Source organism: Molothrus ater, chromosome 4 (genome assembly GCF_012460135.2).
Source record: "Molothrus ater isolate BHLD 08-10-18 breed brown headed cowbird chromosome 4, BPBGC_Mater_1.1, whole genome shotgun sequence".
In the NCBI taxonomy this organism is placed as follows: domain Eukaryota; kingdom Metazoa; phylum Chordata; class Aves; order Passeriformes; family Icteridae; genus Molothrus; species Molothrus ater.
The window spans coordinates 39,104,130-39,123,410 of NC_050481.2; the positions used below are offsets into that span (position 1 = coordinate 39,104,130).

Below are 19,281 nucleotides of genomic sequence, written 5' to 3' on the forward strand. Positions count from 1 at the left end.
TAGCTTTTCATTTATGGACTACTGTAGGATGTTGAAGTACATAGATCTTTATTTTCTGTGAAATTATGCTTAGATTCAAGAGAAGTGCTCATTAACCTAAAAAAGTCTTGCTCAAACAGTAAATTATTTTGGTCTCAAACAAGAAAGTGGGAATATATGAAAAATGCAACTTTAATAAAATATTTCTAACAAGGCCTTTTAAAGTGGTTTATATAAAGCAGACAAATATTCACCCTTTCTAGAACTGATCTACTGTTGTTAAAATCATGAATATTTTTCTTTTGTACTTGCACTTTTTTCTTTTTCTTATAAAAGTGGAGCAGAATCCACATTCACCTTGAATGTAGAACTGAGACTTTCTATTACATATTCCCTGCCTGGATGTCACACAAGGGCCACTTAAGTCACTTCAGCACCAGTCAGAGATGTTCAGAAACACTTGTGAGTGCTTTAATTGTTCATCAAGACCTAACTCTTTGAACATTGCTTTAAGGCATATTGGCTCTGCTCTTGAGTCACTGAAGCAAAATTGGAGCATCTGGATGCAGTGTCAAAATAGCCCAGGGAGCTCCGGTGCAGCACCCAAGTGGATAATCTCAACACAGAAGACAAACACTGCATTAGTGATTGCCAGGAGGCTACAGTTCATCTTCCTCTGAAATACAATACAAGAAAAGTTAAAGGATGATACTTTCTTCTTTGTATCTTCTGTTGTGTGAACAAAGAATCAAGCTGTGTTTTGATGTTTTGTCAAGTGTTTGGCAGCATTTTCAATTCTTGTTTGCCCTACTAATCCACTGATTTTTCTTTTCTTTGGACAAAGCAATGAATGTTTTTTACAGTTTATGCTGTATTGGATATGTTAGTGCAAAAGAATGAATCCAGTCAATGATGTTGCCTTTGAATCAAAGTATTGAATCAAAGTAGAGGAAGAATGAGTATGATAATATTTTAGTTGCCTATTAGTACTATAACATCTAATTATGCTTTCTTTACTTGTACTTAAAATTTTTATAATTCTGTGACCTATGTGAAATAATAATTTTTTGCTTTGTTTGCTTTCACAGATGGCAGCAAAACTGTGTTCCGTTGATTGAAAAGAGCATTGTAAGTAACTCTTTTTGTTTCCCCTGTTGAATTAGGCATCGCATTTTATTTTTCTAAATCTACTAAATTTTTATATCATGGATAAAACTGACTTCTTCCTTGAAAACTGGTGAACAATTAATACTCTGTGAGAGCCTGTGAGACATCTGGCATGTGGCTACAGATACAATTCCCAAGCCAGATTTCTTTTGCCATCAGCAAGAATAGTTTATGTAAGGCTTAGGCCAACGGGTCAAGAAATATAAATGCAGAAGCATGCTAAACATACCACCTGACATCAGGCTTTTCCTGGAACATGGTTGATCTGTAGAGTGCAGACCAGAATGAATACGGCAGTGCAAAACTAGGGCACAGCAGCATATACAGTCTGTTTCCTGACTTCTTGATTTTATGGCCATGCATCTAGGATTTTATTCATATATGTGTACAAGTGAAACTAAATGCAATCAGAAGCATAAGACTGATTTGATGATTTACTATTTTTATTTGATTCAGATAATGCATTCAGATTGCATTATATATATATATATATATGTACATAGAACCCTAACATGCAGTAAAATAATTTGTTCAATGATACTACAAAAAAACTCTGCTAAGCACTCTGCTTCACACTACTATTCAAACTATTCACACTACTCTTCTAAATACATTAAGAAAATATATTCCATTTGGAACATGTCAAGTAAATGGCTAACACTTTTTCTAGCATGTCTAGCTGCCATTAATTTAGTTAGTATTCATTGTAATTACACTCATCATAATGAATTAATTTAGTATTAATGTGAATATTATACAACTTTTTAGACAATCCATTATAATTCAGCAATAATTAATGTGCATATTAAATGAAGTGTTACTACTTAGTGCTATGATAAAGCCATGTTGTTTCATTTGAAAAGCTTTAGAGGAAGTTACGTTTAATCTCATTGGTATTCCAATTGTTGCCAGGAGATATTTTTCAATGGCAAAGGGCAATTATCCTTGGGAGACTTGTTAACATTTCAGTGAGATTCCATTTTTGCACTTGTCTACTGATTCACTTATAAGATACTGGCATTTGAAGCAAGATACTTCACGGACACAATAATGCAAAGAACTCATTGAACTATCATAAAAGCATGAAAAATTTCTGACACTTCAGACAGTATCCAATAAAAGATGCCAGAGTTTATAAGTGAAGTCCTGTAGCACTTAGGTTTTATGATTCTTCTTCCCTTCTGCCCTCCAAGAGTAATGCACAACTGAGAAGCAAGTATTTTGAATATATCACACATCAACAGGATTAGGTGCCTCAAAGGCATCCATGGCCACTTCAGGCAGCTGCCTAAAAGTAATGACATGGGGGAACATAGCAAAAGAAGAATGCCCATATTGGATTAGGGTAAGAATTGTCTGGACAGCATCCTGTCTCTAGCCAGTGATTATAAATATATGCCCAGCGAAGGGTAAGAACTAGAAGTAGATTCCCCAGCCTCCAGTAGTTTTAGCTGATGAAATTTCATCAGATGTATGTGGTTTCTAAAGATCAAAATTTTGTTGTATTTTGATTCCCTGTATCTACTCCCACAAACCTGTTCAAGTCTTAGAACAAGTATGAGTTGTATGGGTCTACTACCCTGTTCATTTTGTGCATAAAGAACTTTTTGTTATTGTTGTTTTGAATGTGATTTCTTCAATCTTAATTTGAATCTACCCTGTATTGGATTTGATTGACCTGTAGTCAATCCATTCCCTTTATGGCACCAGTGATTTGTCAGCCTCATCTATATCCTTCTTTGGAGATGGTCTCCTCAAGAGAAGTATCCTACTCTGTGTAGAAGCTGTTCATCTTTCTTGCCCTGTTTTGGGTTTTGCATGCTATCCATTGCTTTGTAAGTGTGAGACATTCTTAGGTTTATACTATTTCAAAATCATTCCTTCAGCTTTTCCTTCTTAGTTTCTTACTGAATACCAATAATGAATGGTTATGCAACTATGGGCTCATTTCTCCATGGTGACTGTCAACTCTAGGCCCACTATGTTAAAATTCCCACCTTCCCTCACCCTCTCTTCTGTACCGTTTTACATTTATTTGCAGGGCATTTATTCTGCCATTGTTTTGCTCATCACTCAGGCTTGCGAGTACAGAATTTTTGGAATTCTACGCTGTCTGTCCTTGTCCTGGCTAACTCAAATAACTCCAATCAGGGACACTTTTCAACAGCCCTCATCCCTCTTCCCAGATTATTTATGAATGTTGAACAGCGCAGGCCCTAGAAAAACTCTTTGAAAAAGTCCAGCAGCAATGTCTCTCAATTTCAGGAACTGGATCTTTCCTCTCTACTACTTTGCTTTTAAAGTCTCATTTATAAATATCTGCCTTTTTACCTGCTTACTTTTTATAATAGCCTTTGTTGAGAAACTCTAAGAAAAACCTTCTGCAAATCCAAGGTAGACTCCTACTGAGCAACTCCAGGCAACCAAATCTCTCACATTCATGTGTCTGTTGAAGGAGAAAAAGTGCTTCAGTAGTTCTGCAGAGGAATATTTTCCTTTACTAAAGCCATCTTCACTTGTCCAAAATTTAGCATATTTATCAAATGTACAACTTGAGTTTTGTATTATAATTTATACTGACTTGACTGATATGGACTTCGGTATATTTAGGTCTGACAAAAGACACTTTTTTTTATATCTGCTTTTTTAACTTTACATTAAATTTTATTTTCACTGCAGGTACATCTTACAGTTCTCAGTACCTTTGCAATTCTAACATTGCATTAGATGTGAGAGATAAATGCACCCTCGCTTGTCAATAAGATGTTTCATTTATGAATTTCTTATAACTGTTTAGTGAATACTATCTTTCTAATAATTTGTTACTATTCACTTTCTCATCATTTCCTTTCTGCAAGCTGATGTCCCACTGAGAGTTATTAGGATACATTATTATACAGCAAGCAATCTTTACCTGTAGTTTTACAAAATATGTCAACGTCATGCTGATTAATAAGAGTTCACCTTATCTATGAACTTCTGACTTTGTTTCTGCTGATATGTTTGACCTTGGGCTTAACCTATGCACGTCTCATTTCTGTTGAATTTTACAGATCACACATAGGCCGGGCATTCTTATTTATTATTTCACACTTAGGAAAGGAATTAAATTTTTCTATCAAGTAGTGCATTAATAAAACAAATGTTAATAGTTATGAAGTAACTATTATTATGAGAGAGAGAATTAGAAACTATTTGGGACCACCCTAGATCTTTAAAAAATGTTATTTTATTACTTCAGAATAATAAAAAATATTAAAACGAATGGTTTTGTAAACTAACTTTTTTCCAATTGATGTACTAATAAGGAATTCAATCTCTTTAGTTCAAGTAGACCAGCACAGTCACTGCAAGCACTGCCCCCTTGTTGAACTCAACAGTTGTCACGCGTGAAGTGTTAATGAAATTTTTGTCCTCTTTTTGTGTGGCAATATTTTCTGTCTTTCCAGTGTCAAAGTATCCATCTCCCTTTCTCAGGCAAAATCAATTCACCCAGTAGCTAGCTTCCTGCTTCTGTATAAAGGAGACTGCAGCATTAAACTTTAAGTAGCTCAAATCAGGTCTAATGATGCTCAGCTACATAATGTTTAAGTTAGCATGTTCAAGGCTTGGCTTACTCAAGTAAACCAGATAAGTCTGTTCTCAGTACCGCTTTTGCTATTGCTGCATGCCTTCTAGGTTTCACTGTCATCAAGACCTTTTCGGTTTAGATATGACCTTAGACCTCCTCTGTGGTGGTCTACTAATTCTTTCCTACAGGCTAATGATACTTAGTTAAAAGTAGTCTTGTCTACCTTATCATTATTCCATAACATGCCATTACAATATTTTTTTCATTAATTAATGATCCAAAGTATTTAGATCCAGTTACTGTTAGGGACTTATGACCCTGTTTGCAGACATACCGAACTCCAGTGCTTGAAATGAAAGGGAAGTGTCGACTCAAAATTGTTGTAGGGATACCATTACTAACACATACAGCTGGTCAGTGTTTTCTAAAATGTTTAAAACTTTCATTCTGGTTTTCCTAAATAGATGGTACCGTATTTAAAACTCTATTTGTCCTTTCTTGTAGGGATGACTGCTGTTTCTGACTATCTTGACAAGTGGCAAAACAAAAAATTAAAGTTTCAATGACAAAATTAACAGCATTCAATTTTTTTGTTGAAAAAATGCCAATTTTCAGGAACAATTGTATTGTATTTCACACATACTTTGGGGGCATTCTCTATGTTTGTACTAATGCTTCTTTTGTGGCACACACAAATAGATGTTCAATCTAGGTTCACTTCTATGTTTCTGATATGGACTAGCTGAGATAGATAATAAGAAGGCTTTTCTTTTGTCTGATGTGTTAATTTTTATTTTTTCAGGAAATAATCTTTTTTTTTTAAGAGATACATGGTATTTGCTCATCTTGTTTCTGTACCTTTGCAGATTTGGTGTCACTCTAGCATTTGTTCAATTGGTGCATTATTGAACTTTTGCGACCTTTTAAGTTCTATGTTCGTATTCACAGGTTTTCTTTTCATGACTGATACTGGTGTTTTCCTTTCTAAGTACCTTCATGGTGCCTGTTCTGGAGCTGTCCTTGGGGGAAATAGGATTAATTCAGTGGAGATTGGTCTCTCAGTGGTACATCTGGTTCTTCTTTTACAATAGAAATATGGAGAAGTGCCTATGCATGAATGCTCATGAAGAGTATGTGGAAATATATGAATTCAGCTCTTAATACAACTAAAATATATTTAAACTGTGGTAGTCTTGAATCAATTTAATTTAAAGGAATTCTAAGGAGCCAGGCTCTGACTGGGATCCCAGCAAGGAGGATCAGATTGCAAGTTGCATGTTGTGTGCCCAGTGCTTGAGCATTCTTAGGAATTGTGTCCTATTGCTTTCACTTAAGCTTTGCTTTTCAAGATTAGGACCTATCTCAGTAAAGGAATTAAAAAATAAGTGCCTAAAGACACACATTCTGAGAGATATGCAATATTCCACACTTCAGCCCAGAGCCCTTTTCTGTAGTACTGTTTAAGCTCTCAGAAAAATAGTATTTACAATGAGAACCTTTAACACCCTTTTGCCATGTTTGCTGGCAGGCACTGATTTAATGCTAATGTGACAGCTAAGATTTTAGTGAGAGACCCTTTTATTTCTCTAAGAGAAGTGTTACACATTCTGAAAACCAGACAGATTTTTCTGGCCAGTGTCTCCTCACATTTGTGCCAGTAGGGATTTGCTGACTACCCAAATTATCTTTCACAGGATAGCACATGTCTATCTTATGCAGAAATGTTTATCATCCTTTTTAACATTTTTCTAAATAGTCATACTTTTTTAAATAAATAAAACAGACTTTGTTGTTGTTAATAAATGGCTATGTAATGTTCCCCAAAAAAACTGCCAGACATATAAAGCAAGACATCAATTTAGGATGAGCTTGCATTCTAGCAAATAAAATTATATTTCTTACAAAATATATTCACAATTGGCAGTAAAAACTTCTTGGGGGAAAAAAAAGTGAAATTACAATATTATAATCTCAATAACATTTATAATGTTACAAGTGCTGATATGTTAAAGTAAGATCCGTTGTATTTCAAACAACTGGATGAAGTGTGTTAGGTTGTTCTTTGTTTTTTGTTTGGTTTTTTTTCAAGGAAGGCCTATTTCTGTATCTATACATATAAACTATATTGTTTAACCATACCTGTGGTCAAACAGGAATCTTTCACACCAGACCTCTACTTTTTATATAGTTCATCCTAATAGAGATTTTCAGTTTTGTATTTTTGAAATGCATAACTGCACTTCTTTAATGCATTTTGCAATTTCTTTAACCTATGTTGTAGTAGTTTCATGTGGCTATAATTGTATTAAAGGAAATATTGATGTAGAATCTGAGTGGATTCTAGAAAGAAAGTGGAAAAAGAAGAAATATAGTACAACTATATTCCTGACTTTATTGAACAAGAAATGTAGCTTTGCTTCTTGGTTTGTGTGTTCCAAAGGTCATGTATTTGCCTCAATGGAGAATTTACTTGCAGTAATTTCTGGGCTTTGGGGGGAAAATTAAAATCCTTTTCTATTTTCCACACTAGCCTTTAAACGCCTTAATTGAGTAAAGTGAACATCTGAACCTCTTTTATTTTACATCCACCAATTATATTAATGTGTTTCTATTAAAAGTGATCAGTTCATTCTCATATTTAGTCAGTTATAGGGCCATAGTTGCAGAAGTTATGGAGCACTATAGTTAAATATCCCTATATATTTACAGGTAATTTATTATTATGAATTAGAATCCATTTATATTTCCAAAGTTTTTGCACCTATAAGAAATGCAGATTAAATTTCCCATTTGTATGAAAACTGATATTTAGAAGTTTTACTTGATTTCATCTTAAAATGGCATTTCAGTTAGGCAGTGATTTGTTCATTACTCTTTTATAATTCTGCAATGTTACGTTTTTCAGAAACAGCAAATAATTTTCTGGTTTACTATTTGAGACAGAGTAGAGAGATTATTTCTGCTATTTTCACCTATATCTTCAATATTATATATCTTAATTCCTCAGTGCTGTGTCTGTAGTCAGTTATCTTGAAAAATGAGGTAAAGTACTCTTATCTGTGATAATAGTGAACTAAAACCACCATGTTTCCTGTGTTTAGCAACTCTGCTGATTTTTCTGGTTTGGGTTTTTTAAGAATTGTTCATTGAGCTAAGCATTTTTGATAGAAATGATGGTGGAAGTTATCCATTGATCTGGGAATGGCTATGGTTCTTGCCTGGTTTTTTCAGTTATGTTTCTCAACAGGAGAGACTGTGAGAGAAAACGTTTCATTTCCTAGCAAATTCCCTCATGATTAAACTCTTACCTCAGTACTCACCAAATTCCCTCATTATGAAGTTATTACAACACTACTAATTCAAGCCCCAGGTCATTATGAAACTGTTACTTTTACCTTGATGAGATAATATATCCTGAGCTATGGATACAGTAAAATTCCTATTACACCTTGCTTCCATTATCTGAAAGGCATTTTTTTAAACTTATATTTAGCTTATCTAGTATTGTGATTTGGAGATTAAAAGATCTACCAGAATTTTTAACCTATGAAACAAATTCAGTGACTGCAAATATAACCTAGAAAATACCACTGCTTCCTCAGGTTAGCAGTATTCATACTTGCTTACTGTTGTTTTGTTTCAAGTGATGCGTCTGCATGTGAAACTATTAGGATTCAGCCAAAACAGATACTTCAGAGGTGTCAAATGCATGAGGTGTTACTCTGCCACTCCTTGTTTAATGCATAGTTGTGTGTTCAAGCATAGCCCACATTCAGAAGTACTGTGGAGTGGAGCCTACCCTGTGGAAACACTTGAAAATGTAAAACTACCCAGAGGTTTCAAGCTTGCAGCAGTGATCAGTCTTCAAAGGAGCCTCTGCCTCAGACTAGGGTACAAAACAAGTGGCTGGCAGTGCAGTATTGTTTTGATTTGAATCCTCCAGCTTTAGTTAATATTTTTTTCTTCTTTCATATGTTAAGTAGAGGTATGTATGACATTTTTGCAGTAGAAAGAAAATAGCATTGAAAAACCTTCTTGCAGTCAGCTCTGCAAACTTCTCAGAAAACTCATTTCTGATGGACATCATCCTTTCATGCTTCCCTTGTTGAGACTGCTTTAAACAACAGTTTCATTTATATCCTGCAAACTTTCAGACCAATTCATAACATAATTAAATTAGACCCAGAAGTTCACTAGCCAAGCTAAGCCTGTTTTCAGAGCTATCAGAGGAAAAATAACATATTTCAAAGAAAGATTACTGGCTTTATAACAATTTTTTTTCTAGAGACAAAAACCCACAAACCTCTTTCCAGTTAGCTTTGTATTTACAATGCTTCAAATAGGTTTTTTTTACTGAAACATACATGCCAAGGACAAACTGAACATTTCTTAAGAAACATGTGCATATTTATGCAGTTAAAAAATTGAAACAACTTCTTCCATTTCCTGTATTGCCTTCTAAGCCAGCTCTAAGAAGAGAAAAATAAAATGGATGAAATTTCATGGTCATCACTGAAATACTTCCTTTTCTTCTGAGAGGCAGGAAGTAAACTTGGATTAACAGATGAGCAAGTTTCTGTTATATGTTATTAATACTATTCTATTGAATCATTAAAATGGGAGAGTAGTAAAGCAATAACTGACCACATAATCAAAGTAAAATTCCTTGCTTTCTAAATTTGATGAATTCAGTGTAATTTCTTTTATAATAGAGTTACATTAAAACTTATGCAAAATATGTTGATAATAAGTTTAATAGAGAAAGAACTGTTTTCTGCATGCTTCTCCCCTTTTTAAATGATTCTCGATTCTGTTCACATTTCTGCTTAGTAATGGTAATAGAAAATACAAATACAATGGAAACTTATTTCTTACAAAGTTAGATACATATATAGTGGACTCAGAAAATATCAAACTATTGTCTGAAATTTTTTTCCTGCCTCTTTCTAAAGATAGTTTACAGCAATTTGTGGTATAGTAATTTATGCCCAGAGATAACTAATTTGTAAAAGTTCCTTAAATGTCACCAGTTCCAAAAAATAACTTCTAATTGAATATTCTTCACAGTGACAGTAAACCTGGCTCAAATGTTCCCGCTCTGCTATAATAACTGAGATGTAACAATGCACATCACTGAATGTACACCTACACAGAGAGTTCATTTTTAATTTTTATAAAGCCTATTCTCATTTACCTGCAAGGGTTTACTTGCGTATATTTAACTCAATATATATCAGACCACATTTTTATTTAATGCCTAGTTAATTGTGAAGACACCTTGACTTTAATATTATGCTTTAAAATTAACTCTAGTGAACTGTGACTGAAAAAGATGTTATAGGTTATTAGGTATAATCTGGGAAAATAAGCACTTAATCTATATTATTTTTCTATTGCTGCAATGGATTGTTTGGGAATGAGTGCCAGTGTTATTACATTTGTTTACAATTTACATGCACAAACCATGTGGGTAAAAGGGAAAATACCAATGCATCTTATCTCAAGTATATACTTTAGTTTCAATAGAAAAACTGTAGGAAGGTGATTAATTTTTTGCATAAAACTTCAATTGCATGTAAATCTACTTGAATATCTGCTTTAAGAAATTTGCAGGCTACATGCTAGAACAGTTACTAGGCCCATCTAATCCTATAGATTCATGTGGTTATAGAGTAATCTCTACAAAGCCTATCACTGCCTATCACTGACTTGAAAGTGTGATGCTCAGCAGGTTTTATTTGACCTTGGTTTTGATTCCCACATTTTTGTCTCATGTCCTTTCTTTTGTTTTCATCTTCAGCAGTAAAGGTCATTTGCAACAAATAGTTCCTGAGACCACTAGCAAATTAATTTTATAAAGCATTGTCAGCACCAGTGCGAATCTCTACCACTGCCAAACTTTGTAGAGATGCTAGTAGTTCATCATTTCTGATCTAGATAACATCCAAATCTCAACAAAATACATTCCCTGGTTTACATTCTTCTTCATGCTTCACTCTTTTGCCTAATAACGTCAACATTACAATTTTTTTAGTTCTGATCAATCAATTTACAGTCCGAAGCAAAACTTAGTAATCTGAGTAAGTCTAGATGCTTGTAAATTGATCACTATCAGTTCCTGATTCAGATGTGTTAGAGCATGCCCAAAGAACAGCAACAAAATTTGTGAAGGGTATAAAGCACAAGTGTAAGGAGGAGTTGCTGAGGGAGCTAGGATTGTTTAGCTCAGTGGGGACCTTATCACTCTCTACAACTACCAGAAAAAAGGTAATAGTGGGGTAGGAGTTGGTCTCTTCTCCCAAGTAACAAGGGATTGGACAAGAAATGACCTCAAGTTGTCCCATGAAAAGTTTAGATTGGTATTAGAAAAAGCTTTTTCACCAAAACAGTTTTCAGCCATTGGAACAGGCTGCCCAGTGAAGTGGCAGAGTGACCATCCCTAGAAGTATGTAAAAGATGTGTAGATGGGCTGCTTAGGAATATAATTTAGTTATGAGCTTGGCAGTACTGGGTTAATGCTTAGATTTGGTGATTTTAGAGGTCTTTTCTAACCTAAATATTCTATGAATTGCTCATCATATGTATTATCATAGATTGGTATTTGGTATTATCATAGATTGGTATTATTATCATAGATTGGTATTTGGTATTATCATAGATTTGGTATTATCATACCAAAAACCACATGTTTTTTGGTATTTTTTAATACAGTGGAAACCAGCTACACAGAGACATTTTCAGTAAAATGTAAGACATAAACTGAAAATGTAATTAACACGTCTGATGGGAAAGGGAGATATTTAAAATATACTTAGTTCCTTCAAGAAAAAATGCTCAGTCAAGAAAAAATACTTCAAGTAAACAATTGTTACAAATAGAGGTAACGTATATTCTAGTTAGGGGTTAAGTCAGGCTTAGTACTTATATTCCCTTCTGCTTAAAACCAAACCTATGAGCCTAGTTCTGCTAACAGTGTCTCTCACTAGGGCACTCTTTAATGACCTCCTGTCCAAATGCTCTTGCTTCTCACTAGATTTGGATGCAGCTGAGGTAGAAATTAATAATTTTCTTCCACCAGTGACTCTGGGCCAGCAGAAGAGCCATATGTCTATACGACATTAGAGGACTTCTTTTCAGAGGGAAACCATGTTAAAAAATTGTTGCCTCTGCTCCACCACCATATGATTATGTGGCACTGGTGTGTTAACTGCAAGTGCAGTCCAGAGCACGAGTGTGGTTAACCCAATTCATGCTACTACATGCTGCTGTTGTAAGTTCTGTGCTACTTAAGGAAAATTGATAAGTGAATGCAAGTAGCAATTTAGAAAACAACTACTATGAAAAAGGAGTAAAATCATAGCTTCATTACAGTAAACAGTGTAACTCCCACTAATTTTATCCCAAAGACTCAGCTGCTTGTGAACAGCACTGGTTTATACTGTCTCTGTTTCTTTATAGCTCCTTGCATTGCTGCCATTATTAGAAGAGGTGAAGCTTTTCTGTAATGCTATTTTTTCATATATATTGTAGCTTTTTTGCTTAAATATACTGAATAGTTAATAGTTTCTTCATTTTCAGATATTTGCATATAGTCTGAAGGAAAAGTATTACCACAAGAATTATATTCAGTTCACTTATTCTTTAAGAATTCATCTGGAATTAACTGAGTCTCAGAGTATTGTTTTTATTTTATCCTCTTACTAAAAAAAAATTATAACATAACAGATTTGTAAAAGATTTCTCCCAATATTTTGCTTTATCGGTATTAAGAAGTGTTTTAAAACTAGGGCCACTTTTGTCCTCGTATACACTATACACAGTTGTGGATTTTCAGATAAAATGCTCCAGATAGAAGTCTTCCTTGGTGGAGGAGCAGTTGTAATGTCAGCTGCAGTGTTCCAAAATCCAGTGGGAGATTGACCAAAAAATTTCTGTCTTTAAAATATGTCATTGCAGTATAGATGCGTCTGTCTGCATGTGCACATGTGCATGTGTGACAATCAGTGCTGCTGACTCATCTAAATGCAGTTAGAACTGTCAATTTTGCTTTGTTACAAAAGCTCTTCTCCTTAGCCTCCTGTGCTTTGCCTAGCATAGTTATTCATCTGCCTAGTTATTTATTCCTATCCCCAAATTCCAAATCAGCCTAGTCTGCTCCACCTCCACATGACTTCTGCCCTTACCCAGCTCAGCTACTCAGCCTTCCATCAGTCTTCATGTCTGCCTGAAGTATGTCTAAATCCCCCCTCCCTTCTGTCACTGCCAGTTTTTTGTGGCCAGAGTGCTGCACCAGCTTGTCAGCTGAGTTGTCACCCTTCCTTTTCCATTTGTTGTCTCTTCATGTGCAAAATGTCTGGGAGGAAGCTGAGCTACTGGTCCAGTAAAAAAGATAAAGTGAATGGCCTATACTAAACTAACAGGTTTCATGGCTGTAAAATGGAATATGAGAAGTCTGACCTAGGACAAAGCCACACCTTCTTTCTACAATGGCTAAGATGGCAGCTGAATAGCTGGACAGAAAACTTACTCTCAGGCAGGTCTAAAATACATTAGATTACCTTAGCTTCCTTTCTGACACACTAAAATATTGTAATTTGTCTAAAAATAAAATGGGGTGTCTTCACGGAAGTTTTTCTACTGACGTGAATTAATAGGTCAGCTGTGAAGAGCAGAAATCTTGCCAAGAAATACTCAAAAATTTCCGGCTTCCATTTTAATTGAAATATTTACTACCTAAAGCCACTTTTAATAAATCTGCATGGTCAAAACATCCTTAATTATTTTTCCTGCTTCCCGGTGTGTAGTTTCTCATTTAAATCTATCAAAATATGTTTTTTATGTTTTTGGTACACTTAAGTTCTTAAAATGCATGATCAACAATATCAGAAATGCACCGTGTTGTGGAAAAAAGGCTCAGTATGTAATAAAAATCACAACTCTTTCACAGGAGCTGCAGGAAAAAGAGAGGCCTGTCTGCAACTCTGCTTTATAATTTCCAAGCAGGATATAAACTTAAGTCCTGCAGAGTTGTTAAATCTCACTTACCTTGGTTATTATAGGGTATTAGAATAGTAGATGGCTCTACTTTCAGACATCCCCTGCAGGAAAATTCTTCTATTTCCTCTAAAAAATAAATACTTTGAAATTACAGGAAAATAATTCATATTAAGATAGAACTTTTTTTTATTGTACCCTAATGTAATATATGGTTTATGCTGCTAGAGAATTTTCAGTCATTTGCAGACACTGCTGGTTTGTGGTTGGTGTCATAGGTGGACTGGTTTTTTGCTGTCCTTCTATAAAAACGGTGAACATAGAGAGAAGTCAATAGGGAATACAGACAAATTCTGACTTGGTAACTGATCCTTGCCTCTTTTTACCTCTTGGAGTAAAGCATTGCATAATAAAGTTTAGTTTAGACTTTTGCCTTTTAGTGTAGTATAAGTGACAATAGGAAAAAAAAAGGAGGAATCCTTAAAGAAATTTAAAACAAAATCTAAAAATGAGCAAGCAGCACTAATTACAAAAAAAAAGTCAAAAAATCAAACACAACACACATCTAACTGTATAACTGTGATAACCAAAGCATAGTTATCTCAGACTCTGGTGTGTCTGTCGGGACTGCTTCAATGCATCTATTTTATTGTGTTTAAAATATTGTGTACAGAAATGTCTGGGCCTGCAGAGTTTACTTGTTTCTCAGAAGAAAGACTCTGCAGGAGAGAGTTTCCATCCTGTGGAGCTTACAGACTCTGCAGGATCTTTTGCTCAATGACCCTAGTTTATCAACAATTCATTTGTGTGACTGAATCTTATGTCTCCCAGAAAAACGAGTTTCAGATCATTAAGGCTGTACTGTCCTTGTTAACAAGAATATATGATTGGTCAGAGGGATGCCAAAGTGTCCTTTACCAAACACAGGAAAATAATGTTAATAGAATTTGTTTTCAGTTTGGTTTACAACTAATTTATGAGATGTTTCTTGTCCAATATCAAGAATAATTTATTGATGAGGTTTCCCAATTCTGAGTAGATTTATATGTTTTTTAATTCTCTTTGATAAAGAATTTGCTTTTATGCAATATGGGTTGAATTTGGATGTCAACTAAACCTTAATAAGAAAAAGAATAAAATAAGGAGAGAAATAATATCTATATAGGTGTGCAATCATAATGATTTAAAAATTTTAAAAAATATATACAAAAAGAAATGTCTAACTAATTAAATTAAGAGATTAACTAAACTAAGAGATTAATAAAACTAAAAGATTTCTAAGTAATTAAATCAAATCTAATGTATTGTGTGTTTAATGTATAAAAACTAGAGTCTAGAAAAAACAGGAAACTAAAAGAAAAGCTTTGTGGTAAAGGAAAAATCACACTTTTTTTTTTTTTTTTTTTTTTTTTTTACTTTTGCATCCTATGGCATTCTTGGAAAATATCATAAAGATATTTTATTTAAAATTTTAAGATTTAAAATTTGTCTTTCCCCATCCTATATTAAAAAAGCAGCAAGTTCTAGAAAAAATAGGCTGTATAGAAATCTGTTGTGTCAAATATGTATTAGAGCCATATATCTCAGAAGAAATAAGTGATAAATAGACATCATATAGAATACCCAGCTGCAACAATATTTGAAAAGACTCTGTTTTCAATGCATGAATAATCTGATGAGTGTCCCAGTGTAATACTCAACATGAATAGTCATAATAGTTCTGCAGCCAGTGTTACGTATTCGTTAATATGTAAATGAATTTATTTCACATTAAGTAACTTTGTGCAGAAATCATGAAACGGGCTTTGTTTGATTACAAATATATGAATGTAAATTCTGCTATTGTCACTTTGTCATACTAGAACTAAGGCTAGAAGAGAATCGGTTCTATTTTAAAACTTGTTAATTATTGTTACAATGAGCAGTTATTGTTACAAGCAATGAGCACAAAGACAGTGACCTGGATAAATAATCAGGTTTTTAAATTCATCTATTCCTATAAAATACTTGGAAGTAGAACAATCATATCACTATAGAAGCAACACAGGTACTCTCCAAAAAGATCTCACTGATACTGATGCACTTGCAGCTTGATTATGCATATTCTCTGTTTTCCCTGCTTTAGAAGATTGGCTTCAGCTTAGGTGTTCCAAGTTTAGATATTTTAAGAAATATTCATATTTAAAATTAAATGCATGAGAATTAAGTTACTATAAATAAATAACCCTTTGCTTCTATTTGTAATAGTCATGCGCATATCTAGCACAACCAACTTAAACCAAAATGCAAGCCTTCCAAAAATATGGTATTCTGAGATTAAGATGAGCAAAGGAGTATAGGAGATAAGTCTGTAGTCTAAAATCTCTCATATCATCTTGTGTTTGGAATGATACAGAGAAGCAAGTTTTCAGAGATGCTATTTATTGCCCTTAACTGAATGATGATTACATTTTTCATTCAGTGTATTTTTTTCTTTACTTGCCCTACTTCATGTCATTTAGTCTTGATTTGAACAATGTAATATAAATTAGAACATATGTGCGACTCTATTTTCTGAACTTCTTTTTAAAAATTCTCATTTCTGACTTTTGATCACTTTTTCCTTCTTCATTTCTTGGCATGCACTATTGCAAATACAGTTTAAATGTCAATCAGCCTTTGCCTTTACATTCTTCTCTTCCTGTCTTTCACAAAAAAAAAACCAGGACACAGACTTTAGACTTGCTGGGAATAGCTCCTCAGTGTTTCTGTGACACAAAACAAGAGTTAGGGGAGGGTAATAACAGAATAATATTTTCTAATGGAAAAATAGTAGTCAGAAAGTAGATTGTCTCCTGAGTTTCTGAGCTCATTTTTTTCTATTAAAAAAAAATGTTCCAAATTAGTTCTAATTTTTTATATGCTTCATATGCATATTGGTGCCCAGCAGATGCCCGTCTGTTTCCATATGACATTTTACACTTTAAGGAAGTCAGCTTTCCGTGAAGCGTCACCCTTTGGTATGCGTGTGCTCGTTCATCAGGAGTGAAGCACTTGGAGGAGGCATGTCAGTTCCTATACATTTCTGCTGAAAGAGAGGTGGGAGCCTTCAAGTGGCAACCTGTCTGCTCTCCTGGCAGCTTACACGGCAGCGCTCCCTGGCCAGCCAGCGGGCCCAGCCACCTGACTGCTCATAGCTCCCTGACAGGGACTGCCCTGTACTCTAAGGCCTGCGGCTTTCTCCTGGTTTTTAAAGTTAAACAATTGACTTGTGGTCCACTAAGCCTCCAGGTGAAACTCTTCAAGCCTGGAGTCGGAGCAAGGCTGTTAGGTACCTGCAGATTTAAGATGTCAGCTCTCCCCCTCAGCGGCCTCTGGAGGCCCCGGGGTCACCAGCCGGGGACTGCAGACCCGGGTCCGCCTCACTCTCACTGAAGCTCCCCTGGCGGCAGGCACCTGGCTGTGACTGGTCTGGCCTCTCTGCCTGCCCTTCTGGAAAGTTCTCTGTGCCCTGGCCACAGTGGCAGCCATCTGCAGGTGAGCGATAGCAGGATCATAATAAGGGGAAAAAATGTTAGCATAGAGTCTCAACCCTATGCCAGACTGCCACCCCATCTATCCTGTATCCCATACACAATCCTGCAACTGTTTATACAGATTGGCTTATCTTTATGTTCCAAAACTTAGTGTATGCTCAGTATAAACTCTGCACTTTCTTCATTGGCCAAAACACTAGGAATTAATCACAAAATTATAGAATTATCAGTGTTGGAAAAAACCTATAAGATCATCAGGCTCAATCTTTAGCCCTGCTCTGCCATCTTCACCACTGAACCATGTTTCTTAGCACCACATCCAGATGCTTTCTGAACACTTCCAGGGACGTTGACTCCACCTGGACATCCTGTTTCAATGCTTGACCACCCTTTTAGTGAACAAACTTTTCCTAATAGCCAATCTAAACCTCTCCGGTTGCAACTTGAAGCTATTTCCTTGTATGCTGATGATTCTTACCTGGGAGAAGACACTGATCCCCAGGTTGCTATGATTTCCTTTGAGGTAGTAGTAGAGAGCACTAAGATCTCCTCTCAGCTTCCTTGTCTCCAGGCTGAACAGCCTCAGCTCCCTCAGCTGCTCCTCATAAGCCTTGTGCTCTAGTAATATCTCCACTATGGTTCACAAATTTCACTCTTTTCCACTGAGAAGTAAATAATCAGATTTAATATTCTACATTTTTTGAAATAATTAAAGTAAGTAATTAAAAGAGAATTCTTACTTACATCAATTTCTATTTTATGGCATGGTGATTCAGGTACCTGAAGTTCTTTCTGCATATTATGTTTCATTAGCTATGCTGCCAGTCTGTCAGTCTTGATAAAGATGATAGTAGCAAATAAACAACTTTAGGAGTGATTTTTAGCATAGATTTCATCAAATTCCTAAAAGATGAAAGACTAGGGCTTAGTCTAAATTTACTAGATTTATTTCTGAAAATAAAATATATTATAGAAGTCTTGTTGTGTCATACTTCGTGTGACAATTCCTCTTCTGTCCTGTACAATCAGTTTTCATGAGTCTGCACAGATGTGCGTTCTTTAAAAATTGAAAGGACTGCTTAGTTAATGTTGACAAGAAAGCACACTACTATATATGTTAAAAAACTTGACAGTGTATGAATTATGAATAAATAGGTATTTAAGTGCATAAATCAGTAAATTGATTATGAGGTTTTATTTTACTTCTAAGGCACCTGTAATTTAGTAGTGAAATGTTCTGTCATGATTTATAGACACTTTCAATACAAGGAAAATGAACTTTTACTCACAGCTAATGTGTTGATGAGCTACCATTCTCTTGTAACGCTAATAGAATCCACTTCATAGAATAATCTTATTTCTTTCTCTTTATAGTTAGAGATTATATTTTTTTTTAATATGTTGTGACGTTTCAGGTAGTCTTTTGACTTGCTTGGGTCTTATATCTTAATATTTCTAGAAACTTAACAGAACAAGATGTATTTTGGATCTCATATGTGTATATGTTTGTGTGAATACAGTTGTACAGATATATACTGCATATTCTTTCAGGAGGCCATGTATACATTCCTACAGAGGGGCATGTTTATGCCTCACAATTTCAAAGAAGGAAGATTTCTATTTCATTATCCGCAGGAGATCCCTTCTAACCTCTCCTCTGTTTTCCAAGGGTTGGCATCCAAAATGGAACATTGCCACCACTTCAGCTCCTATCTCAGTTTGCCTACCCTGCTGAGACAGAATCCTTCCACTTCTGTCACTAACTTTTCTTCCTCCATAGTATTTGGAGACTTCTCAAAAAAGCCTTTTTTACCTTGTGCTCTCTGTGACAAATCATCCTGCTTCAACCTATTTTGTGGGTCTTTGTGCTGCCTCAGCAACTCATGGTCAAAATCCTGCCTGTGGTTCAACCTTTGGGCAATGGGATCAGCTCTAGAGCTTATTTGTTTAGCAGCCTCAGAGGTCTCATCTGGTATCAGAACCAGACAGCTGCTCTAGTGCAGCCAAGTTGCATTGATCTCTCAGGCCTTGCTGTCTCAAAGGGCTATGAGAGCT

General features: G+C 35.1%; 1 protein-coding gene across 6 annotated transcripts in view; it reads left to right on the forward strand.

The window, feature by feature from the left end:
- The first annotated feature begins 1,067 nt into the window (after positions 1 to 1,067).
- Positions 1,068 to 19,281, forward strand: part of TENM3 (teneurin transmembrane protein 3) — an 880,089-nt gene continuing 861,875 nt past the window's right edge. For all 6 annotated transcript variants that reach the window (XM_054514645.1, XM_054514646.1, XM_054514647.1 and 3 more), the window contains exon 1: positions 1,068 to 1,107. The gene's annotated coding sequence lies outside the window, so the exon portion shown is untranslated. The remainder of the gene's footprint in view (positions 1,108 to 19,281) is intronic.